This window comes from Sorex fumeus, unplaced genomic scaffold (genome assembly GCF_029834395.1).
Source record: "Sorex fumeus unplaced genomic scaffold, SorFum_2.1 ptg000196l, whole genome shotgun sequence".
Classification (NCBI taxonomy): Eukaryota; Metazoa; Chordata; class Mammalia; order Eulipotyphla; family Soricidae; genus Sorex; species Sorex fumeus.
Window position 1 is genome coordinate 47,037 of NW_026606253.1, and position 15,366 is coordinate 62,402.

Here is a 15,366-nt window from a genome sequence, read left to right on the forward strand (position 1 = left end):
ATGGCCACCCCACCCCACCCCACCCCCACCCCCCAAAAATATATATATATATAACTACTAAAAAAACTTAAACGAACTACAGATTAAAAACTATCATACACTAAAGAACTGTTAGAGAAAAAAGCCACCCGCACGCGGGCAAAAAGCCCAGAGACTCAGATTCACCTGTGTCACACTGCACTCGCAGCTTAAAGAACTGAGCTCTGCCAAACAGGCTCGTGCCAGTCTCCTACAGAGACTGAAAATGGCACTTGGAGTCTAGAATGTTCCAAGGTAGAATGAGAATTCCGCAAGGAGGAGGGCATCATGGGCCCTTCTTAAAGGGGCAGGCGCCACCCTTCGTGATGCCAGGGTCCGGCTGAGGCTCCGGAGGGCTGCCCTGCAGATGCCAGCACTAGCTGGCCAATGTGCCTCTGGTCCCTGCGGGGCCCAGTTCTGGACTCCTGGGCCCTGAGAAAGTGGTTTCAGAAAACGTTTGACAAATGTTTGGCAGTTACAGATCTCCAACTGAGGTCATTCGGCGTCCCCCGAGTGTGACCTGGACCCAGTGACTGTGCCCAGGGCCCTCCTCAGGAGCTGGGCCATAAAATCTATGGGCGGGCGGGGGCGGGGGCGGAGGGGCAGAGTGACAGGGCAGAGGCCCTGAGCCCGACCCTGATAGCCCTGCTCTCTGTGACCCCAGTGCTGTGAGCAACACCTGCCGCACTGTGGCCAGGGCGTGGCCCAGCCCACTAAGGCCTGAGAGCTGTACAGAGGAGTCTGGCCTGGCCTGCTCGGATGGGAGCACAAGCTGAATGAGTGCGGGTCCCCTCGAGGATGAGTGAGCAGGAACGGGGGAGTGGTGGGGAGGTGGGGAGGGTGGAGTGACCTAACCTGGGGGCTCAGGTCGGGACACTTGGACGGGACACCTGGCCGTGCTCAGGGCCGACTTTGATCCAGTCATCGGGGCTCATGCTGGCAGGACCTGGCGGGGGGGGGGGGGGGGTGACGTACAGGGTGGGGTGGGGTCAGCCGCAGGCAAGGCAGGCTCCTTGGCCCTGGGCTACCTTTCCGGTCAAGGATACCTATTTTCTTTCTTTCCTTTTGTTTTATGGGACACCCGGCAGTGCTCAGGGTTACTCCTGGGTCTGCTCTCGGGAATCACTCCTGGCGGTGCTCAGGGGGACCTATGGGGTGAGCCATGCACCAGGCAAGCGCCAAGTCTTGATGCCAAGGTGCCCACGAAACACAGTGTGCAACAAGGGACTCTACAGAGAACGTCAGGGCCAGCAAACGCTACGAGGAAGTCAATCAATTCTGAAAAAAACACAAAAAGATGCAAAAGGAGGGGCTGAAGTGAGAGCACAGTGGGGAGGGGTTTGCCTTGCTCACGGCTGACCAAGATTCGATCACCAGTCCTGAGCACTGCCAGGAGTAATTCCTGAGCATCCCTGAGTGTGACCCAAAAAGCCAAAAAAAAGAAAAAAACAGCGCGAAAGAAAATGTGTTTGAGCCTCACTGTCTCCCTGAGACTTGAGCACTCAGTGCCGTGTGTGAGCCCAGTAGAGTCTCCGGCCTAAACATGCCCCGACCCCCTCACCCCCATGCTCCTGTGTTTGGACCGTGACCCTAAATCCTGTGATGGGACCACATGTGTCCATGACAAAGACGCTAGCAGGCTCACGCCCCAGAACGTCCCTGCTTCACACAGGCGTGGCACACGGGTCCTGGCCTGCTAGTGGCCGGCAGTGATTTGGCAGGAAGCAGAGGTGTGAGCCTGAACGTGGGTCAAGTACGTTCCTTCAGCCTGGAGGGGAGGAATGTCCGAGAGGGGGTTTTGAGCACTGCCTCACAAGCATGAGGTCCTGAGTCCAAGTCCCAGGGGTCACATGTGCACCTGGCACAAAGCCGGCACAAACCAGGCAGCTCTGCTGTCCCAGCACCACGCAGGAAGGGGGGTGACCCCAGGGGGAGGGCCACCGAGAGAGGAGGGGGACACCACAGAAAGGAGGAGGGAACACAGGGCAGGAGTTGAGGGCTGCAGGGCCGGGAGCACCGGGCAGAGAGCAGCCCTGGGGAGCAGGAGGCCAGGAGGGCGCACCTTGTCACTGGCCACTCGAGGCCGTGTGCAGACCCACGAGGCTGACAGGGCGCCAGCGACGGGGCAACCCCAGCAAGGATTTTTCTTTAAGTTTTGGGCCACGGGGCCAGAACTCTAGTACAGCGGGGAGGGCGTTTGCCTTGCACACAACTGACCTGGGTTCAATCCCGGCATCCCATAGGGACCCCAGAGCACCTCCAGGAGTAAGTCCTGAGTGCAGAGCCAGGAGTGACCCCGGAACATGTCCAGGTGTGACCCAAAATCAAAACAACAGCAGAGCAAGCGGAAGGGCCCGGAAGCTCTGAGCCACGGAAACGCCGAGGTTGGTTGGTGCCCACTCGCCTCCGCCCCCTGCCAGGCCAGGCCGGCCTGGGATCAAGGTGCCCGAGCGTCTCCAGACAGGATCTGCCTCAGCGGCTCGGTGCGTTATCTCAGCCTATCACCCAACTCGACTGGGATTGACTCTGGTTATCTCCTTGACTGGTTATCTTGGGCATCTCAGGGGCCAGCCGCCAAACTCCGTCCTCCCACCTGGCCAGGGCGGGATCAGGTGTCAGCAGCTGGGCCCTGAACACCCCACCTGCCCGTCCAAACGCAAAGCAAGCACAAAGCCAGGCTCGCCCCCAACTCGTAGGACACGACCAAGCTAGGGGCCCCGGAGAGCACTGGGCCCGAGGAAGGGTCCCAGAGATCCCCAAATTTCCCTTGCTCGACGGCCCGGCCCAGCAATCTGCATCAACCACTGGGCCCGAGCTCTCTGCTTTCCTTCTGCTTGCTCAGCGAGACGCAGCACCTCACACCTTTGTTTGGAGGGGAGGAACACCAAACTTTTTTTTTTTGGCTTTTTGGGTCACACCTGGTGATGCACAAGGGTTATTCCTGGCTCTGCACTCACAGGGGTTACTCCTGGCTCTGCACTCAGGAGACCATATGGATGCTGGGACTCAAACCCGGGATGGCCACGTGAAAGACACACGCCCTACCCACTGTGTATCTCTCCAGCCCCGGAACTCCAAACTTTATATAGAAAACAACGTATTTCACAATGCCTTTTCAGCCATTCTGATTGTTGGGGGGTAAATTCTAAACAATCATGGTGCATCTTTTGTTGAAGTAATGAATGCAATCAATGTAGAGGATAGTTAAGGAGAAATCATCTGCCTCACAGGCATTGGGTGGGTGGGAGCTGGGGTATATTGGGGTTCTTGGTGGTGAAAAATGAGCACTGGTGAAGGGTGAAGGGAAAGGTGTTTGATCATTGCATGACCGAGACTTAAATCTGAAAGCTTTGTAACTTTTCCCACGGTGATTCAATAAATAAATAGAAGAAGAAAAAATAAATAAATAAATAAAATTATGAAAAACAAAAAAAGTAAGGTGGAGTTCAAGCCCAATTCAATCAGCTAATCAGTGGCTGAATAAATAGCAGTACTCCTACATTAAAAAGAAACAAACAAACAAACAAACAAACGAAAAACACTGTACTTGTGAGGCGAGTGCATCAGCAGCCTGATGGCACCTTCAGACTCCAGATACCCCAAAATTGCTGCTGTGCCTTTGGCCAGACCCCAAAAACTTGGGCAAAGTTTACCAAGAAAGTAAACGGCCAAAAGTTAGGTATGTGGGAAACACACCCACAAGCCCCCTCCGGCTCAGCTATATCCTTGGAGGCATGGCCTCTCTGGTTCCTGATTGAACTGCTTAATGGCCATGATCCCAGAGACTCAGAAACACATCTCGAAACCCAGTGGCTTTTGGCAGAAAGGCGTCTGGTCCCTGCAGTGCTGGGCCCATGGGTTCATGCCTTGGCCTGTTCCCCCTGGCGGCCAGGTGGCCGCCATCCTCCAGAGGTCACTGGACAGTCAGGCTTGGGCCCTCAGTGACAAAACTTGTTGGGCCTCACAGGATGGGGGTGGAGCCAGTCCTGTCCTCCCCGTCCCAACGAGACCCCAAGTCATCGTCCATGAACAGCCTCTCTGACTCCTGATCAAGCTGCTTAATGACCAGGATGCCAGAGACTCAGGAGCAAATCTCGGAACCCAGCAGGTTTGGGCAGAAATCCCTCCAGATTGAAGTGTTCAAATTTGGAATTTCAAAATCACGTGGCCACTACTGCAGCCACACAACATCATAGGTTATTCATAACCAGCAATAGAAAACAAACTGTCTACTGTTGCCTTTTCAGCAGATCTGAGTGTTGGGGTAAAATCTCAAACAATAATTGTGGGTCTGGTGTCAAAATATCGAATGTGATCAAAGTCGAGAGAAAATAATTTGGAAATCATCTGCCCCACACGTAGGGGGAGGGTGTGGGATGGGGATATACTGGGGTTGTTGGTGGTGGAGAATGGGCACTGGTGAAGGTACGGTTGTTTCATTGTATGACCGAGATTTAGACCCGAAAGCTTTGTAACTGCTCTCATGGTGACTCAATAAATAAAATCATAAAAAATGAAAAAAAAGTAAGGTGGAGTTCATGCACAATTCAATCAGCTAATCAGTGGCTGGATAAATAGCAGTACTCCTAAATAAAAAAAAAGAGAGAGAGAGAAATCCAGAAAAACACAGCAAATCTGTACCCCAAGCGCACTCCTCCCCAAACGATCCATTTTCCCCCACCCGAGATAAAGCCGACATGCTATGGGTCACATCCTCCTGCCTCTGGCCCCCAAAACGCGACGCTCCCTCCTCCCACCCCGGGGACTGATGGCACAAACTCCATCTTTGTGTCACGCCGTACGTGAGACATTTGTCACTAGAACCTGATGACTCACTTCAGAACCTCAACAGAAGCCACAAAGATGGGGAGCACTGCTCGGGGAGCACCATACAGGGGCTGCTCAGACCTTCTCTGCCTCTGTCCCCCGCCTGCTCTGGGGACGATGCATAGACAAGTGGCCAGGGGTTGAGAACAGAGGAACCAAGCCTGGAGGAAGTGGGTGCTTGTGTTTTGTTTTCTCTGGAGGCCTCTAACTACGGCTCCTCTTAAGAGACAAAGAAGGCCGCAAATAGGCAAACACTCTGAACTCGGTTAGCACCCAACTCTGATTTAACGCCAAGATCTGCTCTAAACGAACCTTGAAAGGGTAAGCTAAATATCTCTCAGGGAAGCAAATAACCTTAGGGGATTATCTACTCTGGTACTAAAAATGGGGGGAAAAAAGTCTGTTTTGGATTTCTTGAAAATGTCAGCTGGACTCAAAGCTGGGGTTTCCGAAGGCAGTTCTATTTCATCCCGCAGCACAAATGCTTCCTCCCTGCTAGAGCTTTGGCTCACGTCTGTCCAGCGTCTTCTGGACAGGGAAACACCAGCCCTGGGAGGTGTGGCGTGATGGGACACTGGCACACAGGAAGCACCTCAATTTGGGTCATTTTCCCCCCTTAGGACTCCGAGGACCCCTTACCCCTCGGGCAGCGCCGCACGGCATTCTATCAGGAAGTTACATAAAAATCAGTCTTCCGTTCGAAACAAAATTTCAGGAGCTGTAGACACAGTTCAAGACTATATACAGCCTGAAGGCACAGGACATATGCAAACGGCATCTATTCACTGTCATCAGCGAGCCCCGTCACCCGTCTCATGCTGGCATTCAACTTCAAAATATCCAGATAGAGGAAATTTTTATGTGTCAGGGGGGGAAATCAGAGTTAGCAAGAGCTCGAAGAGAAGAGCAAGCCGGCAAACAGGACTAAGAGAAGGTGAGCGGAGGTGAGGCCGGTCTCTGGCCTAACCCGGGTCCCAGCCCCAGCTGCCCTGCAGAACCCACCAGGGGACACCCCACATGCCTCGGAAAACTCACGGACACCCCACATGCCATGGAATCCCTCCAACGCTCACAGCTGCTCAGGTCTGACTCACACCCGCCCTTCCATGCAAAAGAGCTGAAGGAACAAGGATCCCCAGGTCGAAGCTTCTAGTGTCAGGGCTGGAACGAGATAGTACAGCGGGGAGGGCATTTGCCTTGCATGCAGCCAACCTGGGTTCAAATCCCGGCATCCCATATGGTCCCCTGAGCACCGCCAGGAGTAAATCCTGACTGCACAGCCAGGAGTAACCCCCGTGCCTCTCCGGGTGAAAAAATTAACAATAAAAAGATAACACTGTGGAGGTGTGCAGACTGGGGGCGGGGTGCAGAGGGAGACCTCCCAGAGAGCCTGGCCCAGAGTGAGCATAACATCCCCAAAGACCCCGTAGGATGGCTCCGCCAGGTCTGGGGTGCAGCCTCACACTTGAGTCTAAGCCACCCTGGTCAGGATGTCCAAAGAGTCCTCAGAAAAGAACCGGAAACTCTGCATTGGAGCAGACCACAGAGGCTGATGCAGGGGAAGGAAAGCATTAGGGGTCCTCTTTCGAACTGCTCAGGGGCCCAGGTGACTGTTCAGAGCGGGAACTGTGTCTGCCTGCGGACAGCTAAGCCGGCTCCTGCCCGGCCCTGCCCAGCCCCGAGCACCCAAACAAAACATTCATGTTTAAAAACGGCGTATTACTACAGAGACACCTCTAACAACTCCCACCTGGCGAGGCTCAAGGGATAGGCTCTGCACTCAGGAATTATTCTGGTGGTGCTTTGGGAACCATATGGAATGCCGGGGATTGAACCTGGGTCAGCTGCGTGCAAGGCAAATGCCCTCCCAATGTATATTGCTCCAGCCCTTGTAATTCCTCTTTAAAAGCCCCTAGGGTCATATCTGGTGGTGTGTGGGTCCCTCCTGTCCTGAACTCGGGGCTCCCCAGGTGATGCTGGGGCTCTAGCCCTCTAAGCTATATCCCCACCACCCATAATTCTGTATTTTTTTAATACGGAATTATGGGTGGATGTGGGGGGATGTGGGGCCCTTGGTTCTGACCTGTGTCGGGTCTGCCTGTTGGGATGGCCCCACCCCGACCGCACAGGGCCAGGAGCGACCCTGGGTGTGACCGAGACGGCCCCTACCCTCAGCTGGGGTGACCAAGCCGCTTCCTCAAAGCTTATGCACTGCTGACTGGGAACAGAAGGAGCAGAGAGGCCTCTCCCAGACCCGCAGTGACTCGTATGGAAGGTGAACCCCGAGTCCTGTCACCACACAGGGCCGGGCAGGCCCCTGTCCTGTCACCACACATGGCATGCAAGCCCTTTCCTGCTCCAAGACTGGGGTGGGGAGAGGCCATCGGGGGAGCCCAGGAAAGTTCTGGATTCCACAGGCCGAAGCCCAGGGACGTGAGCAAACCCACGGGGAGCTGGGTGACAGCAGCCCAGAAACCAAGCGAGCCCCAGGTTCTTTCTCTTAAGGTGCTGCTGAGACCAACATGCTGAGGGGAAAGGGGGCCTGGAAATCTGGTGATGCACCTGCGTTCTCGAAAGGTCGTGTCTTGAGACCAGCAGCAGTACCACAAATCAACTCACATGCCCAAGAACTCAGCGAAACGTGATCGCGTCTCAAACACACCTGTACAAGCTTCCAACGAACAGCAGAGGGCGCAGAGGGCGCAGACAGGCACCGGGAGCGCTGGGGCCGTGCACAGGTTCAAGCTGACTCCCGGGCTTGGCACTGGGGGTCACACCAGTCGGGGCTTGGAGGACCATATGGGGTGCCAGGGAACGAACCCGGGTCGGCCAGGGGCAAGGCAAGTGCCCTACCCACCTTACTATCTCTCTGGCCCTGGTACGCCGTTTTTAGAGGACATTATCAAGCTGATGTGTTTCCCCTTGCATCTTCCCCTTCATTCCAGTATTTATTTTCCCTTTCCCTCCCTTTCTCGCTGAGGCTGAGGGTCGCACACTCTAGGTGGTGGTTACCCACTTGGGGGCGGGGGGGGGGTCTCACTCGGCCTGCCAGAACTCCAGCCATGCCCAATTTTCCCTATTTCCAGTAAAAAGTACGTCATAGGAAAAGCATCTGGTTGAAAACTCACATAAATCAATGCTTTGGGGTCTACAGATTGTCTTAAGGGACTAAGCATGGAGAAACCTCACCGCACAGAAGAAAGAGCCAGAGATCTGGCCCGGGCGCCCCTAAGAGCCAAGCTGACACTTTGAAAGAGAAATATTTCAGAAGTGCTCCCTGTCATAAAGATAGTAAACAAAACATATAAAATCATATTTGCAAACAAAAAACCACCTTTCAGAAAAAGACAACATTTAAAAAAGAAATAGTCCGGGTGGTCAGATATATAGTTCAGTGCGAAGGTGCTTCCCTGGCATCAAAGAGTCAAATATGGACCCCTGAGGACCCCCAAGAGTAATCCCTGAGCATCACCAGGTGAGGCTCCAAGCAAAAACCAAAGCAAAGCAAACAAATAAATATGTGCTGAAAATAACCAGTAGGAAACAGGCTGGGATGGGCGTGTGGGAGAAACAGAATTTCCCGCACACCCTGCACCCAGCCCTGAGGTCACACTGCAGAACCTCAAGAGTTTGAATGAAAAATGTAGGCAATTGTATTTCTAGAAAATGAGAATGTAAGATTAGAGTCTTCAGGTCTTGCCAAGACTCAATCAAGGGGAAAGGCGGTCACTAAAACAAAATCCCTCACAAGTGGCTAACTGGAAAAACGCAGTGACAGACTTGACTATTTCTGGCTGGAGCGGCCCTGCCTTCCACTCTCGAAGCTTCCTCCACAGCCACAGTCAAGTCAGGGTGGGACGGGCACAAGGACAAAGATCGACCAGCAGCAGAGAAACACCAGAAATAAACACATTTAAGGACAACTGAGTTTTGAGAATTCATTAACGGCATTAACAATTTTAAGCAAATTCGTTGAAACAGGAGGGTCTCCATAAGCAAGAGGAGCAGAGGCCCGAGAGACAGCACAGGGGAAGGCGCTGGTCTTGCACGCAGCCAACCTGGGTTCTATCCCTGGCAGCACATATGGTCCCCGAGCATGGGCAGGAGTGATCCTTGAGCACAGAACCAGGAGTAAACCTTGAGCACTGCTGGGTGTGGCCCAACTCCCGTCTCTCCCCAAAAGGAAGAAACTGGAGGCTTCCAGGAATCACTGAAATGCCAGTGTCAGTGTCACCATCACAAACGAGGCAGAAACGAGCGTCAAATTCAAAGGGCAAACACTGAACTTACTCGGAAGGCGCCCTCCGGCTCCATGGAGAGAAGGTCCCCGTCGAAGGGAAAGAGGTCCAGGCTGTACTCCTCCCTGTGGATGAAGGAGCCCAGGACGCCCAGGTCCTTCAGCCGCTGCTCACACAGCAGGCTACGCCGGGGTACAAACAAGATGTGGAAATCTCTTGTGAGGCCACGTCTCTCTTCACTGCAAGAGAAGGACCGTGCGTTAGCCCGAGGCCCCGAGGCGAGGACTGCTCCCCAGGGCCCCCCCTGTGCCTGACACACAGTGGGCTCTAAAGAGACGCTTATGAGCTAAGCCCCCACCACTGACTCGGCCCAAGATTCTAGTTTTCTTGCTCTCTTGATTTTGATGCCTTTTCTGGAAACCGCTGACCTGTGCTCTGCCAAGGGGCAGTGTTACTTTCTCATGGGCCATTGATGGGACATGAAAACTCTCAGGGTTGGGGCTGGAGCAACAGCACAGCGGGTAGGGCGTTTGCCTTGCACGCGGCCGACCCGGGTTGGAATCCTAGTTCCCAACATCCCATATGGTCCCGTGAGCACCACCGGGGGTAATTCCTGAGTACAGAGCCAGGAGTAACCCCTGTGCATTGCCGGGTGTCACCCAAAAAGAGGAAAGAAAAAAAGAAAAACCTCTCAGGGTTATTGCAACGAACATCTGTTTCTTGCAGAAAAAATAATGTTTCTATTTAATCAAGCGATGTCTCTAGGAAAATAAAAGTTTGCTCCACACTGTGCCTGATCTTGCGCAAATACCTCGCATGCTTTTAAGTCCTTAGGGGCCACGTCGATCAAACGTAATGCAGACTGGACTGGTGCACTTCCTCCATAGATGCTGCAGCATTAAATTTTAATCAGCTTCTCCTGACTTTGCTTATGAAGTTTGAGCATATGGTATTCAGTACTTGAAAAAGAACCATTAGCTGTTTTTCTTTTTATAAAGAAATTTGGGTCCTTCTACTGAGACAGGCCGGAGCTTTCTACTGTCCTGAGACAGGGGGTTTATGTGGTTTGCCCTGCCTCCCCAAGCCCCAATACACAAAGTTTCCCATTCTCTATTTATAGTTTTTGGGCCACCCCGGCAGGTGCTCAGGGATAACTCCTGGCTATGCACTCAGAAGTCACTCCCGGGAGACTTGGGGACCGCACTGGGTTCCGAGGATCTATCCTTGGGTGACTGCAGAGTATCCTGCTCCTGACCCCCCATTCTCCTCCTCCGACACACTCTCACATCTGTCCAAAGATCCACTTCCCAAAGCGCTGGCAAGCAAAGGTGTCCTGATGAGCACTCAAACCACTAGAGGAATGATTCCGTATGGACCCAGCATCAGCTCTGAGATACCTAAGCACATTTTCAGCCATTATATCCATCAGTTCTAGCCGGGGTCTGACGAAAAAATTGATATTTTTGACATCGGCTGCTGGCAAGAGGCTTCCTTTGAGTGTGAACATTTTCTCCACCTCATGTTCCTAGGAAAGCACACATACAAATGGTGAACAGAACCCCTAAAACTTACCAGCCGACCCAACCTTGGGCATCACTGCAGGCAGCCAACCTGGGTTGGACTGCTGGCGTCCCACACCGTCCCCAAACACCACCAGGAGTCAATCGTGAGTGCAGAGCCAGGGGTAAGACTGAGCACTGCCAGGGGAGGCCCAAACAAAACAGACCAACAACAAAAACTCAGGTGTTGTAACACTCCCGCTCCAAAGCACAGTATACTTTAGTGTTGAGTCAGAGAGTGCAGGGGCTAAGGTATATGCCTGACACATGACTGCCAACTTCGCCCCCTGGCACCACCAGGGTCTCGAGCATTGCCATGTGCATCCCAAGAGAGGCCACTGGAGTGGCCTGGGATATCCCTGCCACCACAGCACCAAGCACCATCGAACTGCTAAGAATCACCACCAGGAGGTGCCCTGGGGCAGTGCTCAGGAGACCCGGGGCCAGGGAGAAAGTAGAGCGTGTAAGGTGCTTGCTTTGCATTCAGCTGACCCGGGGTTCTATCCCCAGCACCCCATACTGTCCACTGAGCACTGCCAGGAGTGATCCTGAGTGCAAAGCCAGGAGTAAGTCCTGAGCACTGCCTGGCACGAGCCTCCAAATAAAATTCAAAACCACTTTAGTACAAAAATTTAGATTCCCCAAAGCCAGGTCTATAAATTCAGGCTGAAGTAACCAATCCTGTGTCTGAAAAACTTTGAGCCACATTAGGTAACAATCAGAAGACATGCCGCTCCGTCGAGGAGAAGAGGGGGGAGCACACCCACCCTTGAAAGGTCCACTGAAGGCTCCTATGCTGCCCGAGCCCCTGAGCTGCCTGTGCCCATGTAGCCGAGCCAATGCGGTGCCCGCAGCTCTCCTTGACATGGGGGCTTTTGTGCTTTCCTAATCTTGGGATGTGTGTAGGGGCTCTCTCTGCCTTTGGAGAAGCCCACGGTCTCTCTTGAAATGTTTCTCTCTCTCCGCTCGTCCTCTTCCTAAAAGTCACCAAATAAAAGGTTTTTTCCTTCAAATAAATAAACAAAAGGTCCACAGAAGATAAAACATTTACCACTCCTAACAGCGTCAGTGATTCTAAAAGCCAGACAGCTCTGCACACCAGTTACTCCAGAAGTGGAACATCACATTACTCTTGCTAGAGTCCAGAATGACAGTTTCAAAAAAATACTAATAACCAAAACCCTTTTAGCTTTAGAAGTGAGCACTGTGCAAGCAAGCCAAACGGTCCTGTGAGATGCTCATCCCAAACTACTGCCTGTGGGAGGGAGAAGCATCCCGTCCTTTGAGTGAAAGGAATTTCAATAACGGCCAGCAGCAAACAGTCATTTGCAAACTCCGGACAAACAAAGCTTGCAGTGAGCAACAGCTGACACACTCATATTCCGGGGCCTGAAGAAAAACAGCATCAGGGCAAGGGGTGCGACTGGCCACGGAAGCAATCACTGTCCTCCACAAAGACTGCAGGGTCCTGGGGTCAGACTGTGGTCATGGACCCCCGGGTGAACTGCCAAGGAGACAGTGGAGGAGCAGGCAGCTGGGAAAGTGGCTCCAGGGTCGCAGGCGGCGACACCCGCACGCGGGACAGCGGGGAGGGCCTGGACGCGGGGCTGCGCTCGGCCTGCCAGAGGGACTTGAGTCGCCCCGTTTCCCTCCCAGGGCCGGGCCGCAGGGCGGGAGCGCAACGCCCCCTCGCTCGGGCCGCACTGGGGGCGCCCCCGGCTCCAGAGGCCGCCGCCCGCCCCGGCCCTCCCCTCGCTGCCCGGGAATCGCCCGGGAATCGCGCAGGGCGTCCAGGGTCTCCGGCGCAGGGGACAGCTGCGGCCTCGGCGCCGCTCAGGCCCGCCGCCACGTGACGCGCGGGTCACGTGAACTCCGTGACGTCACGCCGCCGCCGGAAGCCGAAGCGGCCGGGGACCCCGCGCCTCTTTCCGGTCCGGGTTCCGCCTCTTGGTTCCGCCCAGCCCCGCGCATCCCGCCCGGGTCCGAGGGTCTCGCGTGGCCCCGGCGCGGCCCGGGAGCCCCCGGGCGCCGAGACTGGCCTTAGAGCCGGCAGTGGTGGTGCTAAGCCGTCGGGGCGACCCCTCCCTGGGCAGCCCCTGGACACCGCCGCGTGGGGCCAGAACGTTGGTTTTGTTTGTCCCTTTGGTCGAGATAAAATAAAGCGAAGGGACCGAGGGGCAGCGCAGGGGTCCGGACGGTCACCTGGCACACGGCCGACCCGGGTTCGATCCCCAGCGTCCCCTAGGGTCCCCCGAGCACCGCCAGGCGTGGTTCCCGAGTGCAGAGCCAGGAGGAACCCCCGAGCACCCCTCGATGTGACCCCAAAAGCAAAATAAATAAATAAATAAAAGACGCAAAGTGACTAAGGACAAAATTGGTCCTCGGCCTGCTGGAAAGTCTCACCTTCGGGGCCGGAGATAGCTCCGGGATGGAGGCATTTGCCTGCAGGAGGGATGTGCTTCCTGTGCTCCAGCCCCTGCAGCCCCCCAAAGAACGCTGATGAGTAAGGCTCAGTGTTGGCCAGGGAGAGGCGCCCAGCTTCGGAAGCTTCTGGAGCCTGGGAGCTGACTCCACCACCGCTGCCAGGTGAGGCTCTGCTAGCACCGCTCACCAGCCCACTGCACTACTGCTCGCTCAAAATTTCAAGGTCGACTGAAATTTGTTTTGTCTTTTTAGAAATGTTGTTTTCTTTGTGAATTTTTTCAATCCTAGTGAAATACACGGAGTTGATCATGATTGTTGGATTTCAGTCATATCATGTCCCAACACCTGTCCCTTCACCAGTGTACATCGCTCACCATGAATCTTCCCGGTCTCCCTACTCCCCCAGGCAGGCAAGGCACTTCTCTCTCCCTCCTCCTTTCTGCAGTGCTCTCTCTCTCCTCCCTCTCTCCCTCTTTTCTGTCTCCCCCTCTCTCTGACACACGCCTTTCGGTTTACAATACAGATATGGAAAGGTTATTATGTGTATCTCTTTACCTACTTTCAACACCCAGTTCCCGTCCAAAGTGATTTCCAACCATTTCCAAGCATTATTGCCAGACTGGTCCCTACTCTGTCCCCAATGCTTGTGGGAGCTTCCAACCATTGACCAGTCCTCCTGGCCTCCATTTTCCTAGCCTTGGATATCAATCCCCTGTATATCTGTGTGTGTGTGTGTGTGTGTGTGTGTGTGTGTGTGTGTGTGTGTATTATGGGCTGGAGCAATAGCACAGCGGGTAGGGTGTTTGCTTGCACGCAGCCAACATGGCCGACCCAAGTTCGATTCCTCTGCCCCTCTCGGAGAGCCCGGCAAGCTACGGAGAGTATCTCGCTCGCACGTAAAGCCTGGCAAGCTACCCGTGGCATTTTCGATATGCCCAACGCAGTAACAAGAAGTCTCACTATGGAGACGTTACTGGGCCCGCTCGAGCAAATCGATGAACAACAGGAGGACCGTGACCATACATATTATATTCCACGAAATGGGTGCTTGTATTTGTCAAGGGAGTTGGGAACCATATCCAGCAGTGCTGAGGCTCCTCCTAACTGCGCAGGCATCACTCCTGGAGGGGATGCTGGGGACCATAGGAAGTGCCAGGGAAAAGACTCTGGGTTTGCTGCTTGCTAGGCATCAGCCTTGCCCCAGGGCTCTCTCTCCAATCTAGAGTTTACTGACTTACAACCTCGTATTACAGAATATTCACAGTACGATGTAATATTTGGATATCCTGCAAAGTAACCATGATTCACGTATAGACCGTTTGAATTCCCTACCATAGATTCTAAAGTCAAGGACTGCTATTGGGGCTTATGTAGGCTAAAAGTAACGTTCTTGCTCAAGCTCTTTTTCAGGAAAAATCAACCTGAGGACACGTGTGCTTCAAACGTACAGGAGTTGGTGCTTATAAACATCGTTGGTTCTGTTAATTTTGGGTTAATAATATAGCAACTTCCAGTTTCTTTCCCAGACTTTATGGATTGATGGTGTCTGTACTGCATGGTGTCCCTTTATTTTCGTCTTGTCAAATAGCTATGGAGAATCACTGAAGGTATTCATTTTAGGCTACATTGGTTAGGAAGCTTTGCAATAATGCAATAAAGGTTTTATTTGTTTTGGGTTTTTTTTGCCATTAAACCTCACCCAGTGGTTCTATTATTTTTCATCTTTTATAATTTTATTTATTGAATCACCATGAGAGCAGTTACGAAGCTTTCGGGTTTAAATCTTGGTTATAAAATGAAAGACCCGTACCTTCACCAGTGCCATTCTCCACCACCCAAAACCCCAGTATGCCCCCATCCCACACCCTCCCCCTACCTGTGGAGAGATGATTTTCACATTACACTCTCTCTACTTTGATCACATTCAATATTTTGACACTGGACCCACCATTATTATTTGGGATTTTACCCCAACACACAGAGCTGCTGAAAAGGCAACAGTAGACAATTTGTTTTCTATTCCTGGTTATGAATAACATATGATGTCGCGTGGTTGTAGTAGTGGCTGCGCGATTTTGAAATTCCAAAATTTTAACAATTAAATCTGGAGGGATTTCTTGCCAAAACCTGCTGGGTTCCAAGATTTGTTCCTGAGTCTGTGGGATCATGGCCGTTAAGCAGATTGATCGGGAGCCAGAAAGGCCATTAGTGGGCGGTGACTAGGGGTCTTGCTGGGATGGGGAGGAAAGGGCTGGTCCCACCCCCATCCCGTGAGGCCCCACATGTCTCATCACTGAGGG